This window comes from Pseudonaja textilis, chromosome 8 (assembly GCF_049901715.1).
Source record: "Pseudonaja textilis isolate UNSWEBS1 chromosome 8, rPseTex1.2, whole genome shotgun sequence".
NCBI classification, from domain to species: Eukaryota; Metazoa; Chordata; class Lepidosauria; order Squamata; family Elapidae; genus Pseudonaja; species Pseudonaja textilis.
Genome location: NC_141997.1, coordinates 2,552,231 through 2,571,858, shown reverse-complemented (window position 1 = coordinate 2,571,858; position 19,628 = coordinate 2,552,231). Strand labels below are relative to the sequence as shown.

Below are 19,628 nucleotides of genomic sequence, written 5' to 3'. Positions count from 1 at the left end.
TGGGTCTCCCTTTTTGAAGATGGGGATGACCATGGCTATTGAACATAGATTGGGCAAAGAGCTGGTCCTGAAAGATTTTTCAAAGATTATGCTTAGAGGTTCTGCTATGGCAGTTGATAGCTTTTTAGGAAGTAGGCACATAGACTGTTGGGTCCAATAGTTAGAGGTGGTTTTAGATTGTGCAATGCTTTTTCGACATTATCTTCTGTGAAATTGATATGTATTAAATCATTGTAGTTGTCTGTGGTTCTACTATGAATTATTGGGCATGAGCCAATGCTGTTTACAAAGAATGATCCAAAGAATGTGTTAAAGAGATTGGCTGTAATGGTTTCATCATTACAGTCATTCCCATAGGTCCTATTAGGGGTTGGATGGATCTCGAGTCTTTAAGTTTTTTGTTTACAAAATTATAGAAGGCATGGGTAGATTTTGTGTGGAGAAGGTTTTCCTCCTGTTTTATGTGATAATTGTTGCATTCAGTCTTTATCTGATGGCATGAGTTTTTGTAGCAGCTTTTAAAGTTGGCTATGTATCCAGTTTTGTTTTTTCACCAAAGAGATTTCTTTTTGGATTGGAACTTCCTTATTGTTATGGGTAATTTGTTTTTTTCTGGTTTGGGGGGTTATTAGTGGTACGTATAGTTTGGTGACTCTTTTGACTTCAAGTAAAAAAAATGTAAAAGTCTTCAGCAGTATTGCAGCCAGTAAATAGATTTTAACTACCTAAGTTTGTTTAATAAATAAATAAATATATATATATATATATATATATATATATATATATATATTAAGGAAAAGTGTATATGAAAATCTTTCTTTTATTTTATACAAGTAGAAATATATGAAAACCTATCCTGAAATTGGAAATTGAACATAAAACTAATCTAAAAATACATTCCCAAAAACTTTACTATATTTGAGTTTGTATGTTGGTAATACTTTGGAGAATTACTTTGGAGAATAGTGTGAAAAATCTTGTTGAGAGCTTTACAATTACAATATTTCCATTAGTTTCTTGTATAGTCTAATAATGTTTTGTTTTCTTAAGTTTTCGTGGGTATTTATATGTATGGTATTCAGCTTTGTTTGGGTATTTTCCCCCATCATTATAGTTGTGCTTTTAAAGTTGTAGCAATGTTTCGGCAGAATCTCATCTGCCATCATCAGGCTTCTGTATAGTGTTCTATACACTATACACTATACAGAAGCCTGATGATGGCAGATGAAATTCTGCCAAAACATTGCTACAACTTTAAAAGCACAACTATAATGATGTGGGAAAATACCCGAACAAAGCTGAATACCATACAATAATGTTTTGTCTCTATCTGGGCAAAAAAGAATTATTTGGTTTGACTACCTATTTATACATGAATTTCATGCATTCAGATAATACTTAAATGAAGTTATTCTATGAAATATTTTTGCAACATTGAAGATTGATAAGGCTGGGCAATCTTGGACCTTATTATCTCTACTGTAATAGATTTCTAAATGATATCTGACTGTCATGAGATTTTGTCCATAAAGAAGCCACTATCACATCAGTCCAAAAAGATTTTAAAATGAAAATGATCAATTTTGCAGAATAATAAATATGTTATATATTGCTGGGTGGCTTACTTATATTTAGTACTATGAAAAACATTACATCCCACGGATTTACATAATATAGTAGCTGTCACTTAGGATCTCAGGCTTGAATTACAGGCATAGAAGGAACCCAAGCTACTTGTTAGGTGAATGGAAGCAGCAGTGGGAGTGAAGGGCTGCTCTGAGAAACTATTTGTGGCTTCCTCAATGGATTTAGTAGACCATCAAATGAGATATAACACTGACTATACCAGGATGATTAGGGGACTGGAGACTAAAACATATGAAGAATCGTATTGGCTGTGCCTCCATTCAAAATCCAAGAAAGAAAACCTTAGACTCCATTAAAATAGAGAAAAGTACTTTTACTGAATTTGAAGTGAAAGCAACAAAAGGAAAGTAAGATCTCAGGAAAATAGGCGTAGAAATTACATATTGAAAGTTATCTGAAGTCCCCTCCCCCAACAGTTCAAACTGGACATCCAATCCAAGGTGTGTATAATGTCATGTCGGTTACATCTTCAGGTGGCATCTCACACATCTGGTATGCCAAGACAGTTCATGTTGGCCTGGAAAAAATAAATGGCTATAGTTGAGCAGAAAGCAGGAAAACATCCCCTCCTTTTTGAACATCGAGACCTCGTACAATAACATAATACCATAAAATTTTTAATAAGTATCATATTATACTAACAATTAACTTTTAAGCAAAATAATTTCAAGTTGTTTATTGCCTAGTTGGGACAATGTTTATAATGTCCTCAAAAACAGAAAGAGATATTAGAAGAAATGACCACTATAAAAACCACAACAATTAAGACAGGAAAGAAAACCACACCAACAGCAACATTCTCAGCAACAGCTTCGCCGAAGACCCAAAAAACAATAGAAGGAAAGCTGATGGCTGAGAAACAAAATACCACTTCGAATGTCAATATTCAAACCTCGTTACTCACACTGCAAGAATCGATGGCTAAAATCCAATAAATAATGGTAAAGAATCACTCAGAAACAAGAGCTGACATTGATGAGCTGAAGGGGGAAATTAAAAACAGAAATGAGATCAGACATCAAAACTCAATGTAAAAGTAGGGTCAATTCAACAAGCATTAGAAAGGAATAAAAAAACAAGGAAGTAGAGAAAAGAATGGAACAAACAGAGAAGAAGCTAGAAATAGTGGACCAACAAATAAAAATAGTGAGAAAAGAAATGGAGGACTCCTTAATCTATATTGAAATGGATAAAGCTGCATTGTACTTAAGATTCCAAAACATAGTGGAAACTAAAGATGAGGACTTGGCACTAGTGAGGGCAGAAATTTTGGCTGAAGCACTAGATAGAGATAAGGAGGGAATGTTAAAAGAAATGGGTGACGTATACAGGGTTAGTACGAGTTATGTGAGAAGAAACAAACTTCCAAAAGAGGTCCACATCCAATTTACAGGAAGGAAAGCTTGAGATATAATATATAAGATATCCAGAGAATAAGCAATAGTATATAAAGGAAAGGAGATCCAGATCCTCAAACAAATCCGGAGAAGAGTAAGGGAGCAGAGAAGGGATTATAAATTTTTGGCTATACAGTTGAACAAACAAGATATTTTATTGCATTGGCTGATTCCAGAAGGGATGCTGGTTACTTGGGAAGAGAGGAAGATCAAAATAGACACTCTGGAAAAAGCACAAGAACTGTATGAGCAACTGGTGGGCTCGGAGGATCCAAGCAGCAAAGAAGATTTAGACTCAAAATCTCAAGAAGAAGAACAAGACCAACAAAAAAATAAAGACAAAGAACCAGAAAAAAAAATTAATCAGCAACAACAAGAAAGAGAAGACCCTAAACCAATGAATAGAACACAAAGGGAAATAAGAGCGATCAGGAGACAAAATACTAGACACAATTAGGACTATGGAAAAAGAAGTGAAACTTTTATCTATTAACATAAATGGCTTAAACTGAGCGACAAAAAGAAAAGGGATTTTGGCAAAGTTAATAGAATAGAATAGAATAGAATAGAATAGAATAGAATAGAATAGAATACTTTATTGGCCAAGTGTGATTGGACACACAAGGAATTTGTCTTGGTGTAAATACTCTCAGTATACATAAAAGAAAAGATACATTCGTTAAGAATCAAGAATCATAACGTACAACAGTTAATGATAGTCATAGGGTACAATCAGCAATCAAATCATACTAGGAAACAGTCAATATAAATCAATAAAAATGCAGTTATTATATGTTTACAGGAAACACACATACTAAAAACAGATGAAAAATATCTAGATTGCCCCAAATTAGGGACATTGTTTACGGCTGCTGCAGACCATGAAAAAAAGAAAGGAATAGCTGTTTATACCAATGAAGAGTTAAAGGCAAACTTAGTATTTGCAGACCCAAAAGGAAGAATTCTGGCAATAGAAATACAAATAAAATAAAATGAGTCCTGTATATTGGAAATGTAAAAAAAAAGAGGGAACATTCTACCATATGAGGTGGTCCTGCCCAGATGCTCAAAAATATTGGTTTAAAATCAAAGATTGGCTACAGAAAATTACTAACAAACAATTAGATCTACAACTGGAACTCTTCCTATTGGGGATCTTCAAAAAAATATGTAAAGAGTACAAAATATTTATTATTACACATATTAACTGCTGCCAGGATTGCCTTTGCTCAATGTTGGAAGCAGCAATGCATACTCTCAGAGAAACTTGTTATACAAAAAATTATGAACTGCACAGAAATGGACAAATTAACGTTGAGTTTAAAAGATAAAGAGACATCGGTATTTTGTAAGGTGTGGGAACAATGGTATTACTGGATAGAACGGAGATAGATTACAGATAGTTATTAACCATAAGTAATAGATAAAATAAGAATGTAATTATGCATAATTTAATATCTGTAAATAATGTGCAAATTATTCTCGTAAGAGAATCACTACAAATTGCTGTTTATTTATTTATGTTTTTAATGTAATAAAAGTTTAATAAAATATAGTTTAAAAGAAAAGGAAAATGAAGAAATTTAAGATAAGCAATTTATAGATTAAAGGTATATATTTGCACAAATTATATATATTTGTAAATATGCACAAAAGATAGAAATGTATGAGATTGATGTCATAGAACTGTTAATGTAATGGTTATCTTTTTGTTTTTAAAAGACATAAAAGACTAATAAAGTTTATTAAAAAGAAAAAGAAAGCAGGAAAGCGTCCCATCTTTTACAGTACATACAACTTCGACCTCCAGCACCCTTCCCCCACAAAGCCCAATTATCCCAAAGCCCAATTATCCCTCCTCTCCCCCCATTTCCATGGCAGCTGGCAAGAGTCAAGCAATAAAAGATGTCAGGAAGAATTATTGGAGGCTGATATTCGGCCCTCCTGCAAAAGAGGTGTTAGCCCTGGAAAAAAAAAACATAGTAAAATAACAGGAAAATAAACATTCCAGATGAAACAATATGTACAAAAGTACATCAAGGCTTGTCAAGATATTTAGATCGAAAAGCTTGTACAAGTCTAGGGGCCCTAAGTATGTTCAGGTTTCAGTAAACTAACATGAAATACAGGATGGATCCTTCTAAGGGTTTTTGGCGGTTCTAGCTGCACAGCGACAGGATTCACAACCCGGACAATTGGGAAAGGCCCAACATACTTAGGTCCCATTTTTTTTAGACTTTTGGGTAATCTGTAAATGCTTAGTTGACAAGAAGACCTTATCCCCCACTTGGTATGTTTTTTGTAGAATTCTATTCTTGTCTGCTTGTTTTTTATGCACTTGATGAGCATGGCCAGGTAACTGGAGCTGGGTTATCCACTCTGCCAATGATGGGATTTGGATTTCTCCTGTGGTAGCTCTGTGATGGGTACAAAATCCTGACCAGTAGCTACTTTGAACGGGTGAAACCAGTGCTACAATGGATGGAGTTATTGTAAGCTACCTCTGCAAAAGGCAATAGATCAGACCAGTCATCTTGCTGATAATAATATCTAAAGTATTGTTTCAATACTGAGTTAGTTCTCTCACAAGATTAGTTTGTGGGTGGTGGTTGGAGCTTAAGCCCTGGGTGGAGCCTAATAACTTTAAAAATTCCCTCCAGAACTTTGAAGTGAATAGAATCCCCCTATCTGAAATTATACACTCAGGAATGCCATGTAATCTATACACATGTAAAATAAACAATTTAGCCAAAGTTTTCACAGAGGGAATCTTTGCACAGGGTACAAAGTGTACCTGTTTGGAAAATAGGTCAGTAACCACCCAAATGATTGTATTTCCCCCACTCTCAGGTAATTCCACAATGAAATCCATGGAAATTTCCTTCCATGGGGCACTCGGCCCAGCCACATTTTGTAGCAGACCAGCAAGTTAATCAGGAGGTTGTTTGGCTAAAGCACAAAAAGGGCAACTAGCAACATAAGCTTCTATATCTTTTTTCAAAAGATGACCATCAAAACTGCCATTTGACTAAATGTAGGGTTTTTACAAATTCAAAAGGCCCAGAAACTTTTGAATCATGGGCATGTTTCAGGATGCCCCCGCTAAGGCTAGCAGGGAGATATAACTTCACCCTCATCTATGCCAGGCCATCATGAATAGTACAATCATTTGAGTGTTTAGAAACCAATCATCCAATTTTAAACCTTCTTTTGACTGTTCAGTTAAATCATTTAGTTCAGTTAAATCATCACTTCTCCTGGGCTGTAGTTTATTTATTTTTTTTGTCAATTGCTTATAAGATAATAGGTATAAGTAAAAAAATAGTTATGAATACATGGATACATATAAGAAAAATAAAAAAATAAAAGAAACAATAGGACAGGGACGGTAGGCATGTTAGTGCGCTTATGCATGCCCCCTACAGACCTCTTAGGAAAGGGGTGAGGTCAATAGTAGACAGTCTAAGGTTAAAGTTTTGGGGGTTTGGGGAAGAAACCACTGAGTCAGGTAGAGTATTCCAGACATTGACCACTCTGTTGCTGAAGTCGTATTTCCTGCAATCAAGTTAGGTGCGATTAACCTTGAGTTTGTATCTATTGTTTGCTATTGTGTTGTTATGGTTGACCACTGGGACAGCCAGTTGCTTTGTAGGAACAATAGAACATTTCAGTTCAGGTCAGATGCTATTATACTGGGGCAATCTAGATAAAGTGCCAGCCATAAAATTCCACACACACCCCCGCCCAAGTATTTTAATGAGAAGTTAAACCAGTTAAAGTATTGTGCCCAACAAAGTTGCTTGGGAGACAGCTTTCAAGGGGTTTTCAACACCTCTAGGTTTTTGTGATCTGTCCACAGCCTTCCCTGACAAAGCCCAATTATCCCTCTTGGAGGCTGACAAACAGTTACAGGAACTGGGCATGGCTATTCTAGTGAAGAGAAGAGAAGGGGAGGCATGATAGCAGTGTTCCAATATTTGAGGGGCTGCCACCAAGAGGAAGGGATAAAGCTATTTTATAAAACACCTATAGGGCAGTCAAGGAATAATGGATGGAAACTGAACAAGGAGAAATTTAACCTGGAAATAAGGAGAAACTTTCTGACTGTGAGAACAATCAACCAATAGAATAGAAGTTGTGGGAGCTTTATCACTTGAGACTTTCAAGAAGAGATTGGACTGCCATCTGTCAGAAATATTGTAGGGTCTCCTGCTTGGGCAGGGGGTTGGACTAGATGACCTACAAGGTCCCTTCCAACTCTGTTAATCTGTTAAATAATCTAACTAGATATGCTAGACTTGATCTAACAAAGTTATTCGCATGTTTTCACATTATCATGATGAATTGTCCCATTCCAATCATGGTGACTGATATGTAGAAAGCAACTGAATATCCTTCTTCCTGTAGCTGTAAAATGACCATGTCTTTAACCCAAACTAATTTTAAAAAATGATTTGGAAAGTTGTTATTATTAATCAGTTGAAAGAGGGAGAGAGAGAAAGAGAGGGGGGATATGATGTGGCAGGTAAAACTTCAATTTTGGTAAACTTCACTCTTTACTATATCCCGGTTTAAAGGATCAACCAATGCAAGTGGTTTATTATATCCTGGTTTAAAGGATCAACCAATGCAACAAGTTTCATGATTTCATCCACTTTGTTTTAATATGTGTACTATAATATGGGTGATCCACTATTTATTCTTGTCAAATGACTTAAAATTATATTTCCCCCAATATTTTTAGAATTTCATGGCAGCACCTGCCAATTTTGGCTGATCTCATAAGTTCTGGATTCTATTTGGATGGGAGACTTCTTGGAAATTCTAGGTCTATACTGGACAGTTGAAAAAACATCCTGGAGGAAGATAGTAGCAAGCCACTTCCAAGAAAATTGCATTAAAACAGTAATCAGAAAGCAAACTTCATTTGAAGACATTTCAGGATATTAATTCAGAGTAAGATTATCTAGCATGAGAAGCTTGAAAAATATATTCGATATTTTTAAAATGACATTTTATTATATATTCTGCTTATTATTGTCACTTCAGGAGAAATAAAGGTCTACCAGTGATGAATCATCAATAGTAAGAAATTAATGTGGATTTCATTGCAAGATACTGTCACATGTATGACTAAATGGTACAAATATAATTTAGGCTGTTCATACTAGGTGACATTTTACTCAGGCTCAAAACATCCACTGTTTGCTAACTGCAACTAGCAGGTTATTCAAATGCTGATGTTTTTAATTAGAGTTTATACACTAAACCATTTCTTTAGATTAAAAATAAATGGCTGACTCCTTCTAAATATAGACACTGTCCTCTAGTGGAGGAAAGAAGTCATAGTAGAGCTTGGAAAACAGTTCACTAATTACAGAAACACAGGACTGACATCAAAAATCGACACTGGATATCTGATGCTATTCTTCTATTCCATTCTATTGAAACTACAGAACAAAGATGGTTCCAACTTTAGCGATTCCCCCCATCTTTCATTTTAAACAGCCTTTATCCAAATCCAATTTATTAAGAAGCACAAGTGTATCTTCATTTTTGAAGCCTCATTTCATATAATGATTTTGATTTTTCCCCAAGTAAATAATGCGGCTAAGAGGCAAAGAGTTTGCTCACACTGATAAGTCATTAATCAATTATTTTACCCCAAACATAAGTCAAGAGTGACTTTATATAAAAAATAATATCAAAAACTTACATTTATTATCTATTAGTTCTCTGTGTTCTCTAATATCGATATTTTACATGGGGCAATGTTATCTGGTCTACTTTTAAAACATTGCCTAGGAAATGGATTCTGGAACATCCACAGTGGACTCACATTGTGAGTCGACATTTTGTGCAGTGATGCATAATGCCCTTGTTATAAATGCTATATTTATCATTAGAATATAAATGATAGCTAATGGCATTATAGCCATAGAACATGAAAATGTGCATAGTCACAGAAGCATAATATTTCTAGTTCTCTCAGCTGTGGTTTTGCCAAATGTTGAAAATGTATTTTTGGAAACAATAATGTGATGGCTCCCCTGGAGGCTTCCCCAGATACCTCTCCAGATGTCAGCTCAGAGGATTCAAGGTAAGGATGGAGGATGAACCAATTCCAGGCATGTCTGGAGGGGAGTTGTCAATGGCTCCAAGCAGCCATCTGAGAGTGATTTGGCTGAAACACAGCTATAGCAGGACAGCCCTGAGGCTTCAGGTGGAGAAAGCATGCAATTGGTCAGCGATGAGGAGGAACTGCCTTCTGAATCTGATCCAAGAACACTTGATGGTACATAATCAGTCTATCTATTCTCTAATCTATTCACCTTTTTTTTCTCCAAATTTTTTATTAATTTTTAAGAAAACAAACATATACAAGCAAAACACAAAACATGAAAAACATAAAACATCTTTTTTGAAAGCAGCTTGATCCCGGGTTACATCTCTTCGTACAGACATAAATTCCAGTTCATGCTCACTTTTATCTACCATTCCATATCTTATTACCATTCTACATTTTTAATATAGCTTCCCCCCTCTTTTCACTCTCTTAATTCTATTTTATTTATTTCATCTTAATTTAAATCATTATACTTGTATCCTTTGTCTGTCCTGTTTCAGCTGTCTATTATCTTTTCTCATTAACACAAAATTTCTCCTGTTATCACTGATTGGAGTATGACGCCTTTATATCTTTCCCCTAAATTTAACACTTAATATAATACATAACTTTCATTCGGATTCTGCTTAGTACATTCTAAAGCTATTTTAAGAAAAGAAAAAATTATAAATATATAATATAATTAAAACAACAATCCATACCAATTGAACTCTATCATTAAAATTAATATTCATTTAAATCTTAAACATTTTACACATTCCTTTTCAAATAGGTATCATGCTTCTATGGGAACAGTTATAAATTTTGCGTAGTTACTCCCCCCCCCGCCCCCCATTTCACTTATATTTTAAAACATTATGTAATTAAAATGTTCCCATTCCTTCTTAATTCAATTCTCTTATATTTCATTTCATTTATTTTGTTCAAGAAAAAAAAGTTTCGCTGAATTACATTGAATATTTTATCCCATTTTATAATCATATGTTATTCCAATTTTCTAACATTATTTCTAATACAAATACAACAATACAGTCTTATGTACCTTTGCAGAATCTCTTTTTCAGTTATATTTTTACCCATTATCTCTAAATAAATTCTGTTTCTTTACATCTTGTTTCAAACCTTTGTAGCTTCTCTTCCCTTCCTTCCCCCCTTGCTTCTTCACTCTGCCCTTTTTGCTCCCTTGTCTTTCCATCTCCATTTCCCTCTTCTGTATTCCTCTTTTCTGTTGCTTTCTAACATTATATCCACTTTTCACCTTATTTTTCCCTTTTTTGGTTGTTTTTTTAGGTCTTAAATTCTCTATTCTCTTTCCCCTCTTTCCCCTTTCTTCCCCAGATAAAGTTATTTGTCCATTAAAGATGGCTTCTTCTTTGTCCCAATCTTCTTGTTCTTGTAGTTTCTCATAAGTAGAAATCGCCATTTCTAAAAAATGAAAAAGGGAGCCAAAAGAGCCCTTCCCTTCTTGTTCCTCTTCTTTATATTTTTTGAATTCCATTTTCAGTTCATCCACAAGTGATGCCATTGTAAAAAAAAAATTAAACAACCACCCAAGTGTTTTTAATCATTGAAATATAATTTCCAAAAGTCCCAAAGTCACCAAGCAGTCCAAATACACAGAAGCTGTTTCATTTAACACTTTCATCTTTTTTCACTTTCTCTTCCTGGGATTATAATTCAGTTACAAAGTTCCAATTAAAATGTATCTTTTAGAAATCTTGTTACAATTTAACTTTAGATTCTTTTAAATTCCAAGCAGTCTCCTCCAGCCAAATCCCACTCTTATTCTTTTCCTCTCCCTTCCCACTTACAGCGAAAAAAAGTTTTTTCAGTGATCAGAAATCTTTATTGTCCCCTTGGCTTTTATTTTCCAGTTTAATTACCTGCTGATGCCAAAGCGGGTTTTTCTGATTTCTCATTCATCTGCTGTCACTGTAAGGAAGGAGAGTGAGAAAAAACAAACTTTCCCCTTTTACTTTCATTCGCTGCTTCCGGATCTTCTTTGGGAGGGATGTATCTTTTTTAAAAAATTAAATTCCAGGGTATCTTGAATGTTGCTTCTTATCCCGGTCAGCCAAAACTTTCACTTCTTAGCTTCCTCCTGCACATTCTTTTCCGGATGAGTGCTTCTTTGTGGCGGCCATTTCTGACCGCTGCTCTACCACCTTCGGAAAAGGGAGTTAAGCCAGCTGAGGAGGGGAGGTGCGGCTCCCTTCAAACCCTGCTGGGTCTCCCCTATCTTTGACCACCTCTACGGGGTGTCTTAGCTCCGAAGCCGGCTGGCTCGGGGCACTCCAGCGGTGAGTGCAAGCAGAAACCGTGCACGATCGTGGATTCCTGCTGCCTCCAAAGCCCTGCAAACCAGAAGTGCTAATCTATTCACCTTTTGGAGGTGTGTACTCTTTACAAATTCCTTATTTGGATGTTTGTTTTCTTCCTGGTTGTATGTCTGATATATGATTTTTTTTCTGCCTGGTTGTATGCCTGTTTACCTGAGTATTGACCACTGAACAGAATGTTCTAGTCCAGGGGTGTCAAACTCAATTTCATTGAGGGATGCATCAGAGTTATGGTTGACCACAGGGGGCTGGGTGGGCATGGCCAGGGTTGTCACAGCTGATTGAGTGGACATGGCCAGCTCACATCAGGGGTGCCTGTGTCTGGGTAGGGCTGCGGGGGATCCATTGTCTCCAGCTGAGGAAGGCAAGACCAGGGTGAGTGCCAAACCCTTGTCCACCAGAGGAGCCTCACCATCCATGCCAGGCCACACTGAGGACCCCCAGACAGCAGTGTGGACTGGCTGGAGCCCTGGGCAGCAGAGGGCAAGCACCCAACCTAGCCCTCACGTTCCCAGGGCACTGGAACTGCACACCTCAGCCCTGCTTCCCCGAGGGGGCACCCAGCTGCACTTACCTCCTTTTTGAACCTGCTGCTGCTGTGCATGCTCTCCTTGGCCAGGTTGCTCATGGTGTGTCTGGGAGGGCAAAGTGTGTAGATCAGAGGAAGGCCCACTCTCTCTCCTTGCAAGGAGATGTGGCTCCTCAGCTGTAGGATGGGAGACCACCAGGAGAGGAGAGGACAAGGGGATGGCAAAAGGGCAGCAGGGTTGCTCGTGGCCAAGTGCTAATGCAGCACTTCACTCATACTCTCGCTCCCTCTCATAATCCCCTCCCTACCTCCCTTCTCATTCCATCTCCTTCCTTCCTTCATGCTCAGGAAGGAATGAGGGGAAGGGGAGAGTTTGACAGTGCTACCAGTGGCCATGCTACCAGAGGCTAAGGCTTTCCCACACAGAGGCGGGACAGTCCTGGTGAAAGGGAAGCCCCACATGCTGCTAGGCCTTAGATCTGACCTGCATGGCTACCCTGGAACCAGCGAGGGGCTGCCCTGCTGCCTTGCTCCCACCTTTTGGGTATGCACACAGTAGGCGGTGAGCACTGGCATCAGTTGCTTCTTGGCCTTTTGGCTAAGATCAAGTGTAGTATCTGTTCTTATCAGTTTAATATCTAAGAGGATTTTCGGCTGTACCTCTGGTGCTATCAGAAGCAAGGACTGTGAGCTCCGTGGCACTGTTTCGAGTTCACACCATCAGAGAGCTCCAATTGAAGCCATAGCCATCCTGGAGGGGTGGTGAAGGAATGGGGGACCACTTGGCAGTTTGAGGAGAACCACATTTCTCCTCCCTAACATGGAAAACCCTCCCATCTGAAGACAGAGTGCAGCAGCAACCAAAATGGCTGCCATGAAGCCAAAGACAATCTGAATACCCGACACGAGTGAAGAGATGGTGAATGGTGTGTGAACTGGGTGAGAGAATACTTTTGAACTTTTAAATGCAACCCTGATAAGAATATTCAGAAAAAAGGACTCATCATGATTTTTAAACTAGCAGCGACCTAACACAGGAGTGGACATTTAAAGTACTAAAAATAGAAAGAAGGAAGTAAAGCAAAATAAAGGAAGAAAATAGTAAATGTGTTAAAAATACAAAAAACTGGATTTTTTTATTGGACAGATATTAGCTTTGGATAGACATTTTAAAAATGCTGTAATCTATTAAAAAAAGAAGGGATATATATCTATCTTCTGACAATATTAGTAACATTTGTTGAGAAAGGAAAACAAGAGAAAAGTGAAAACTAATTTAAGAGCACCACCTGCTCTTGAAAAAAGATACTAGATTCCCAAAGTTTTGATAAGACCTGATTTAAGGAGAATTAAAATGAGAAATAAGAGACTTTTATTATTAAAGGCCCCAGAAAGCTACAATACAAGATTTAACTGGTGGAGGAACTTATGAAGGTTTCACCCTAGGATCATTTAAAAGAATAGAATGATTAATTTTGGGATATAAAGATTCCAGGACATTGGATTTTTAGTATGAAAAGTGACTTTGGTTTGAATAAAGGACTGTTGGACAACAAAAAGAAAGATATAGAATAAATAAAAACAAAGATGAATGGAATTTGCAAATAAATTGCATTGGAATTTCTTTTTTTAAAAAACAAGTTTTATTCAATTTTTCCAAAACAACATCTTTTTCATTTAAATCACTAATAGTTTCCATATCTTCATACTTATTCCCTTTTAATTCTTTTTTATCTTGTCAAATTTGCAATTCCATCTTGTCAAATTTGCACATTCTTTTCATAAAGTCTAGATTAATACAAGTTTTTCACATAAAACAAAACATAAATTTCCCCTCCCCTTTTACTAGTTTGGGGTGTCACCTCAATGGTTTAAGTATGCCTTAATTCCCTCATCTGTAATTCCCAATTAAACATCTATTTTACTTACTTATATAATAATCAATCCCTAGAAAAATAAACTACTTTACATTGTACTTTTCAGTCAGATTCCCCAATGTATTTTCTCCCTTTACTTCCATAAAATTTTATTTATGGTATCAAAAAAAAAAGAAAGAAAGAAAGAAACAATTAATCCATTTTGCTTGGTCACTGATATTAATCTCATTTTTAAACCTCCTCACAATTCATTCTAAAAAGATATCAGTGCCCCTCCCTCCTCTCAATAAACTATATTCTATAATTTGTAATCGCAAAGTACATTATTATTACTCCTCATATCAATGCAGAATCCCCTCTTAATTCATTAACCATTGTCCCAATGTATTCTAGGTCAAGAAAATTTTTTCTTTATTTTACAATTCCCATATTTCTTTCTTTCCTGTTCGTGTTCCTCATTTACCTCTTTTCCCTTTTGTTTTTCCAAATCTTTTCTCCCTCTGATTTATATCCCCCGCCATCTCTCTATATATATACAATATTTTCCTTCCCTCTTTTACTTTTCTGCTGTTTCTTTCTGTCTGATTTTTATAAATATTCCCCATTTTAGCTACTTTTTAAAATCTCCCATTTTTAACCCCCCTTCTTTTTCCTTTTCTTTGTGGTGCTCTTTGTGTTGATTGTCTATTTAAGATCACTTCTTCTTGAGCTAACTCCTCCTTCTCTGAGGTTTCCTATTCATATTCTTCAATTGCCATTTCCATAGCTTTTAATTCAGAGGCAAGTGATTCACCTCTTGCATGTAGTAGTTCTTTCAAATTTTTAAGTTCCATTTTTAGATCCCACAGAGATATCATCATTACACACTCTTATATCTTATAGTCATTAAAATCCACCAATCACCAATCTTTTTCTTTTTTCTTCTTCAAACTTTCTGAATTAACAACTATTCCCGAACTGAGTTTATAGCAAAATCACCAATCAGTCCAACAATCCATAATTTTTCTTTTGTTCTAATTCAATTTTCACTTTTTAGGGTACTTGTTATATTGTTTCAATATTTCCTTTTCATTGTATCAGATCCGATTCATAGAGAAATAGGAACTTTCCCTTTTTCAGCTTAAATTTTTATCCACCAGATGGCACTCTCCATTATACAATGTCCTCACCTTTCCCCCCCATTTTATTGTTCAGGGCTTTCCAAACCTCGGCATTCCAAACCAATAAAATCTTCAATTTAAATATTTCCCCCTTCTTTTTGAAAACTCCGAAGTCCAGCTTTAAATTGTGCCTGTTTGTCAGCAATGTATTTTAATTCAATTTGTTTGGATATCTTTTTTTAAAAAAAAATTTTTATTGGTTTTTAAAAACAAACATAAACAAACAAAACATAAAAACATCAAGCTATCTTCCATAGGTGTACATACAGTGTGCCGGTTGGTTTACAAATTGTTTTGTACTTCCATTTCATAGTCTTCAATTACAATTACATTACATATAATCTCATATTGTCAATCAAAAATTAAATACCTTAGCATCCTTATTAATCAATCATTTGACTATACTTTTATTCATTCATGTTTTACAAGATAACCATAATTTACTTAGTTTATTTTTTAACAGTTCATATTATCATCCCAAATCTATCCTAAAATCCTTTTGTAGATATAATAAGAAAGAAGTACATCTTTATATATTTATTATTTTCTAAAAGTCTACATATTTCATTACTGTACTTTATTGTCTAACCATTGATAGAAAAGATCCCAAATTTTATAAAATTGTTTATCCTCTTGTTCTTTAATTTCAAATGTCAATCTACTCATTTCAGCACATTCCAATATTTTCTTAATGATTTCCTCCTGGATGGTATTTTCTCATTTTTCCAGTTTTTAGCAAATACAATCCTAGCCACTGTTAATACATTTACAATCAAATATTTCAAATTTTTATTGTATGTATCAGGTAAGATTCCCAATAAAAAATCTCTGGTTTCAAGTCTATATGTTTTTTTTGTCATTTTTTCCAACCACATGTGGATTTTAGTCCAGTATTTTTAGCATCCGCACAAGTCCACCATATATGGTAATATGAGCCAAATGTCTGATGACATTTCCAACATTTTTTGGATTTATTCTTGAACATTCTTGCTATTCTTGTCGGGGGAAAATGCCACCTGTAAAACATCTTATATAAATTTTCTTTATATGCTGTTGACATTCATTTTATAATTTTGAGACCACAATTTTTACCATTTCTCTAAATCAATCGCATATCCCAAATTCCTCCCCCAAAGCAATCATAGTTTCTTTAACTTGTTCTTCTTCTAGATTAATTTCTAATAAATATCCATACAATTTTTTTAATCACCTTTTCATCAGTGCCTGTCAAAATCTTATCTAAGTCAGTCAGTTTATCATAGAAACCTTCTGTTTTAGAATCTTTATCATACTTTGAATGTATTTGCGCATATGAAAACCAATTCATCTTTATACCTTGTTCCTCTAGTTTTTGCATAGATTTAAGTTCACCCTTTTCATTCAATATTTCACCATATCTAATTGTTTGTTCCTTTTTGTATATTATAGGATACGAAAATGCTTCAATAGTCGATAACCAGACTGGAATTTTCAAATAACATTGTCTTTTAATCTTCTCCCAGTTTAACCACAGAGACTCCTGTATATAATTTCTTCTAAAATACCCCTGTGTTTTAGTTCCTTTGTACCATAAAAAAGCATGCCACCCCAACAACAAATCATGTCCGTCTAATGTCAACAATCTAGTATTTCTTAGTGTTATCCATTCCTTAACCCACATCAAATTTGTAGCTTGGTAGTACAACTCCCAATTAGGCAAACCAAATCCTCCTCTAATTCTAGCATCTTGCAAAAGTTTTAACTTTATTCTCACTTTCTTACCTTGCCATATATATTTCAACACAATTTTATTTAAATCTTCAAAATAGTCTTTTCCAAGCCTAATTGGAATTGTTTGGAACAAATATAAAATTCTGGGTAATATATTCATCTTGATTGTTGAAATTCTCCCTATTAGTGACAGTTGTAAGTTTTCCCATTTCACCAAATCTAGCGCTATCTGCTGTTTAAGTTTAATATAATTATTCTCTTTTAATGTACTACAACCTGCTGTCAAATATATCCCCAAGTACTTGATCTTATTCATGACCTGAATTTTCAATAGATCTGCCAGTTCTTCCTTTTGTCTTAATAGCATATTCTTTGTCAAAATTTTTGTCTTATCTTTATTTATTTTCAAACCAGGCACCTTTCCCTATGTCTCTATCTTTTCTATCAATTTTGATGCTGTTTCTAAAGGGTCTTCTAAGATGAAAACCAGATCATCCACAAATGCTTGCAGCTTAAATTCTTCCTTTTTGATTTTCATTCCTTTTATATTCTTTTCATCTCTAATATTTCTGTTTAACACTTCCAAAGTTAACACAAACAACAAAGGTGATAGTGGGCACCTTTGTCTTGTTCCTTTTCTTATTAATAGAGTCTGTCAGTTCTCCCTCTATCATTACCTTTGACATTTGCTTATAGTATATAGCTTCTATTGCTTGAATAAATTTTCTAGCAAAGCCCATCTGTTCCAACAGTAATAACATGAATCGCCAATTCACATTATCAAATGCCTTCTGTGCATCTAGAAATATCAGAGCCATTTGTTTTTCAGGATGTGCCTCGTAGTATTCCAAGGTGTCCAAGATTACTCTCATATTGTCTTTAATTTGTCTCTTTGGCAGAAATCCATTTTGATCAGGATGGATAAAATTATTTAAATATTTTAAAGTCTTTCTCCCAATATTGAAGCAAAGATTTTATAATCTGCATTTAGTAGAGAAATGGGTCTATAGTTCTTAATTTGTAATGGGTCAGCCTCCTCTTTTGGAATAAGTGTAATATAGGCTTCTGACCATGATTTAGGTATCTTCTTCTTTTAACATAACTTCGTTCATAACTTCTAGCAATGGAAGATTCAACGATTCTTGTAATGTTTTATAAAATTCTGCCAGAAGTCCAACTGGACCTGGCACCTTTCCATTATTTTGCTTCTTGAGTGCTTCAGTTAGCTCCATCATCGTTATATTGCTTTCTAACATTTTTTCAGTCTCTTTAGGTATCTGAGGTAAATTAGCATTCTGTAAATACTGCTTAACTCTTTCCTCATCAATATTCTCTTGCATATATAATTTCCCATAGAAGTCTCAAATGATTTCCTTCTTCTCTTTGCTACTATGGCAAACTTGGCCTTGGTCATCTATTAATTGCAATATTTTCCTTGATTCTTTCTCCTTTCTCAATTTGTATGCTAACCATCTACCTGGTTTGTTTGCATCTTCAAAGTAGTTCTGTTTAGCACCTCTAATTTTCTGTGCTAATTCTTCTTTTTCTATTTGACCCATTTTGTGTTTAATTATATCCATTTTTAGCTTGATGTCCTTTTTCTGTGGCATTTTCTGTAGCTCTTTGTCAAGTCTTTTATGCTCATCCTGTAGAGCCTTAGAGGCTAGCCTTTTCATAGTATTTCTTTTCCTTGTATAGTCTATTATCAAGCCTCTAACATATGCCTTCATTGTATCCCATATATTCTGAATTGATGTATCTTCTTTTTTGTTTTCTCTAAAGAAAAAAGGCAATTCTTTCTCCATCCACTGTGTGAAGTCTTTTTCCTTTAAAATAGTATTATTTAACGTCCATCTAGATCTTCTTTTTAAATTTGTTTGGATATCTTGTTCTGGCTTCTTCAAATCCTGGTTCAAAGCCCTGCTCAGCTGTCAAAGATATTTTCACTTTTTTTCCTTTCCCTTTAAAAATCCGCCGCTTTCTTATTCTTTCAAAAAAATTCTAAAATACCATCCTGGAGTACCTTTTAATTGATTGTTGCATCAAGTTGCCCTGTTCTTATGTTGTCCACCTCTTGCTTCTCTCCTGCACAAATCTTAGTCCAGTTAAGTCGTCCTCTTCAGAGTGGCCATTTTAGACCACCGCTCGGTTATCTTCAGGGGGAAAAATTGCCTAGCCCAGGGAGGGGGGATGCGGCTCCCCTTGACCTGACTGGCAGCTTCCCCTTACTCCGCCACCCCTCCAAGGCAGCTTCAGCATTTAATCACAGTGATTGGGGCTCTCCAACAAGAGAGCACGGATCGAAGCTGCGGACAGTCACAGTCCCCAGTCTGTTGATGAGAAGGGCTTAACCTGGAAGTCCAAATTGCATTGGAATTTCAGGACATTAAAGTCACCATGACAAGAAGATTTAAGGACATTTTCAATAAAATACAGAGCATGGAACTAGATCTGAAAATGGAGACGCAAATGACAGAAAGAAAACAAGAGATTCAGAAAGAGGAGGAGGCAATTGGAAGAGTAACCAGAAAAACAGAACAGACGAAGCAACAAATAAAAAGAAACAATAAAAAGGAAATAAAAATAAAAATGCTAATGATTGATATAATAAACCAAGGGAAGTTAAAACAGGAATTGGAAATCTAGGGAGAATTTTTTGGGAGAAAGACAGGGGTAAGAATAGATAACTTGGAAATGAGACAATGGAACATAGTAGAGAAGGGAGGAATGATTAAGAGAGAAGGTCAAAAAATGATAGGTAGAGATGAACATTTAAGAGAGGAATATGAGACACAAGTTAAGAAATGATTAATGTATGAGTAAGAGATGATGGCTAAAGGCG

General features: G+C 35.5%; 1 protein-coding gene and 1 pseudogene across 1 annotated transcript in view; both read left to right on the top strand.

Moving 5' to 3' along the window:
* The window catches only part of IL1RAPL1 (interleukin 1 receptor accessory protein like 1), a 1,645,997-nt gene that overhangs the window by 1,518,040 nt on the left and 108,329 nt on the right, over positions 1–19,628 (top strand). The window lies entirely within an intron of this gene.
* LOC113446427 (U2 spliceosomal RNA) lies at positions 12,618–12,704 on the top strand (annotated as a pseudogene).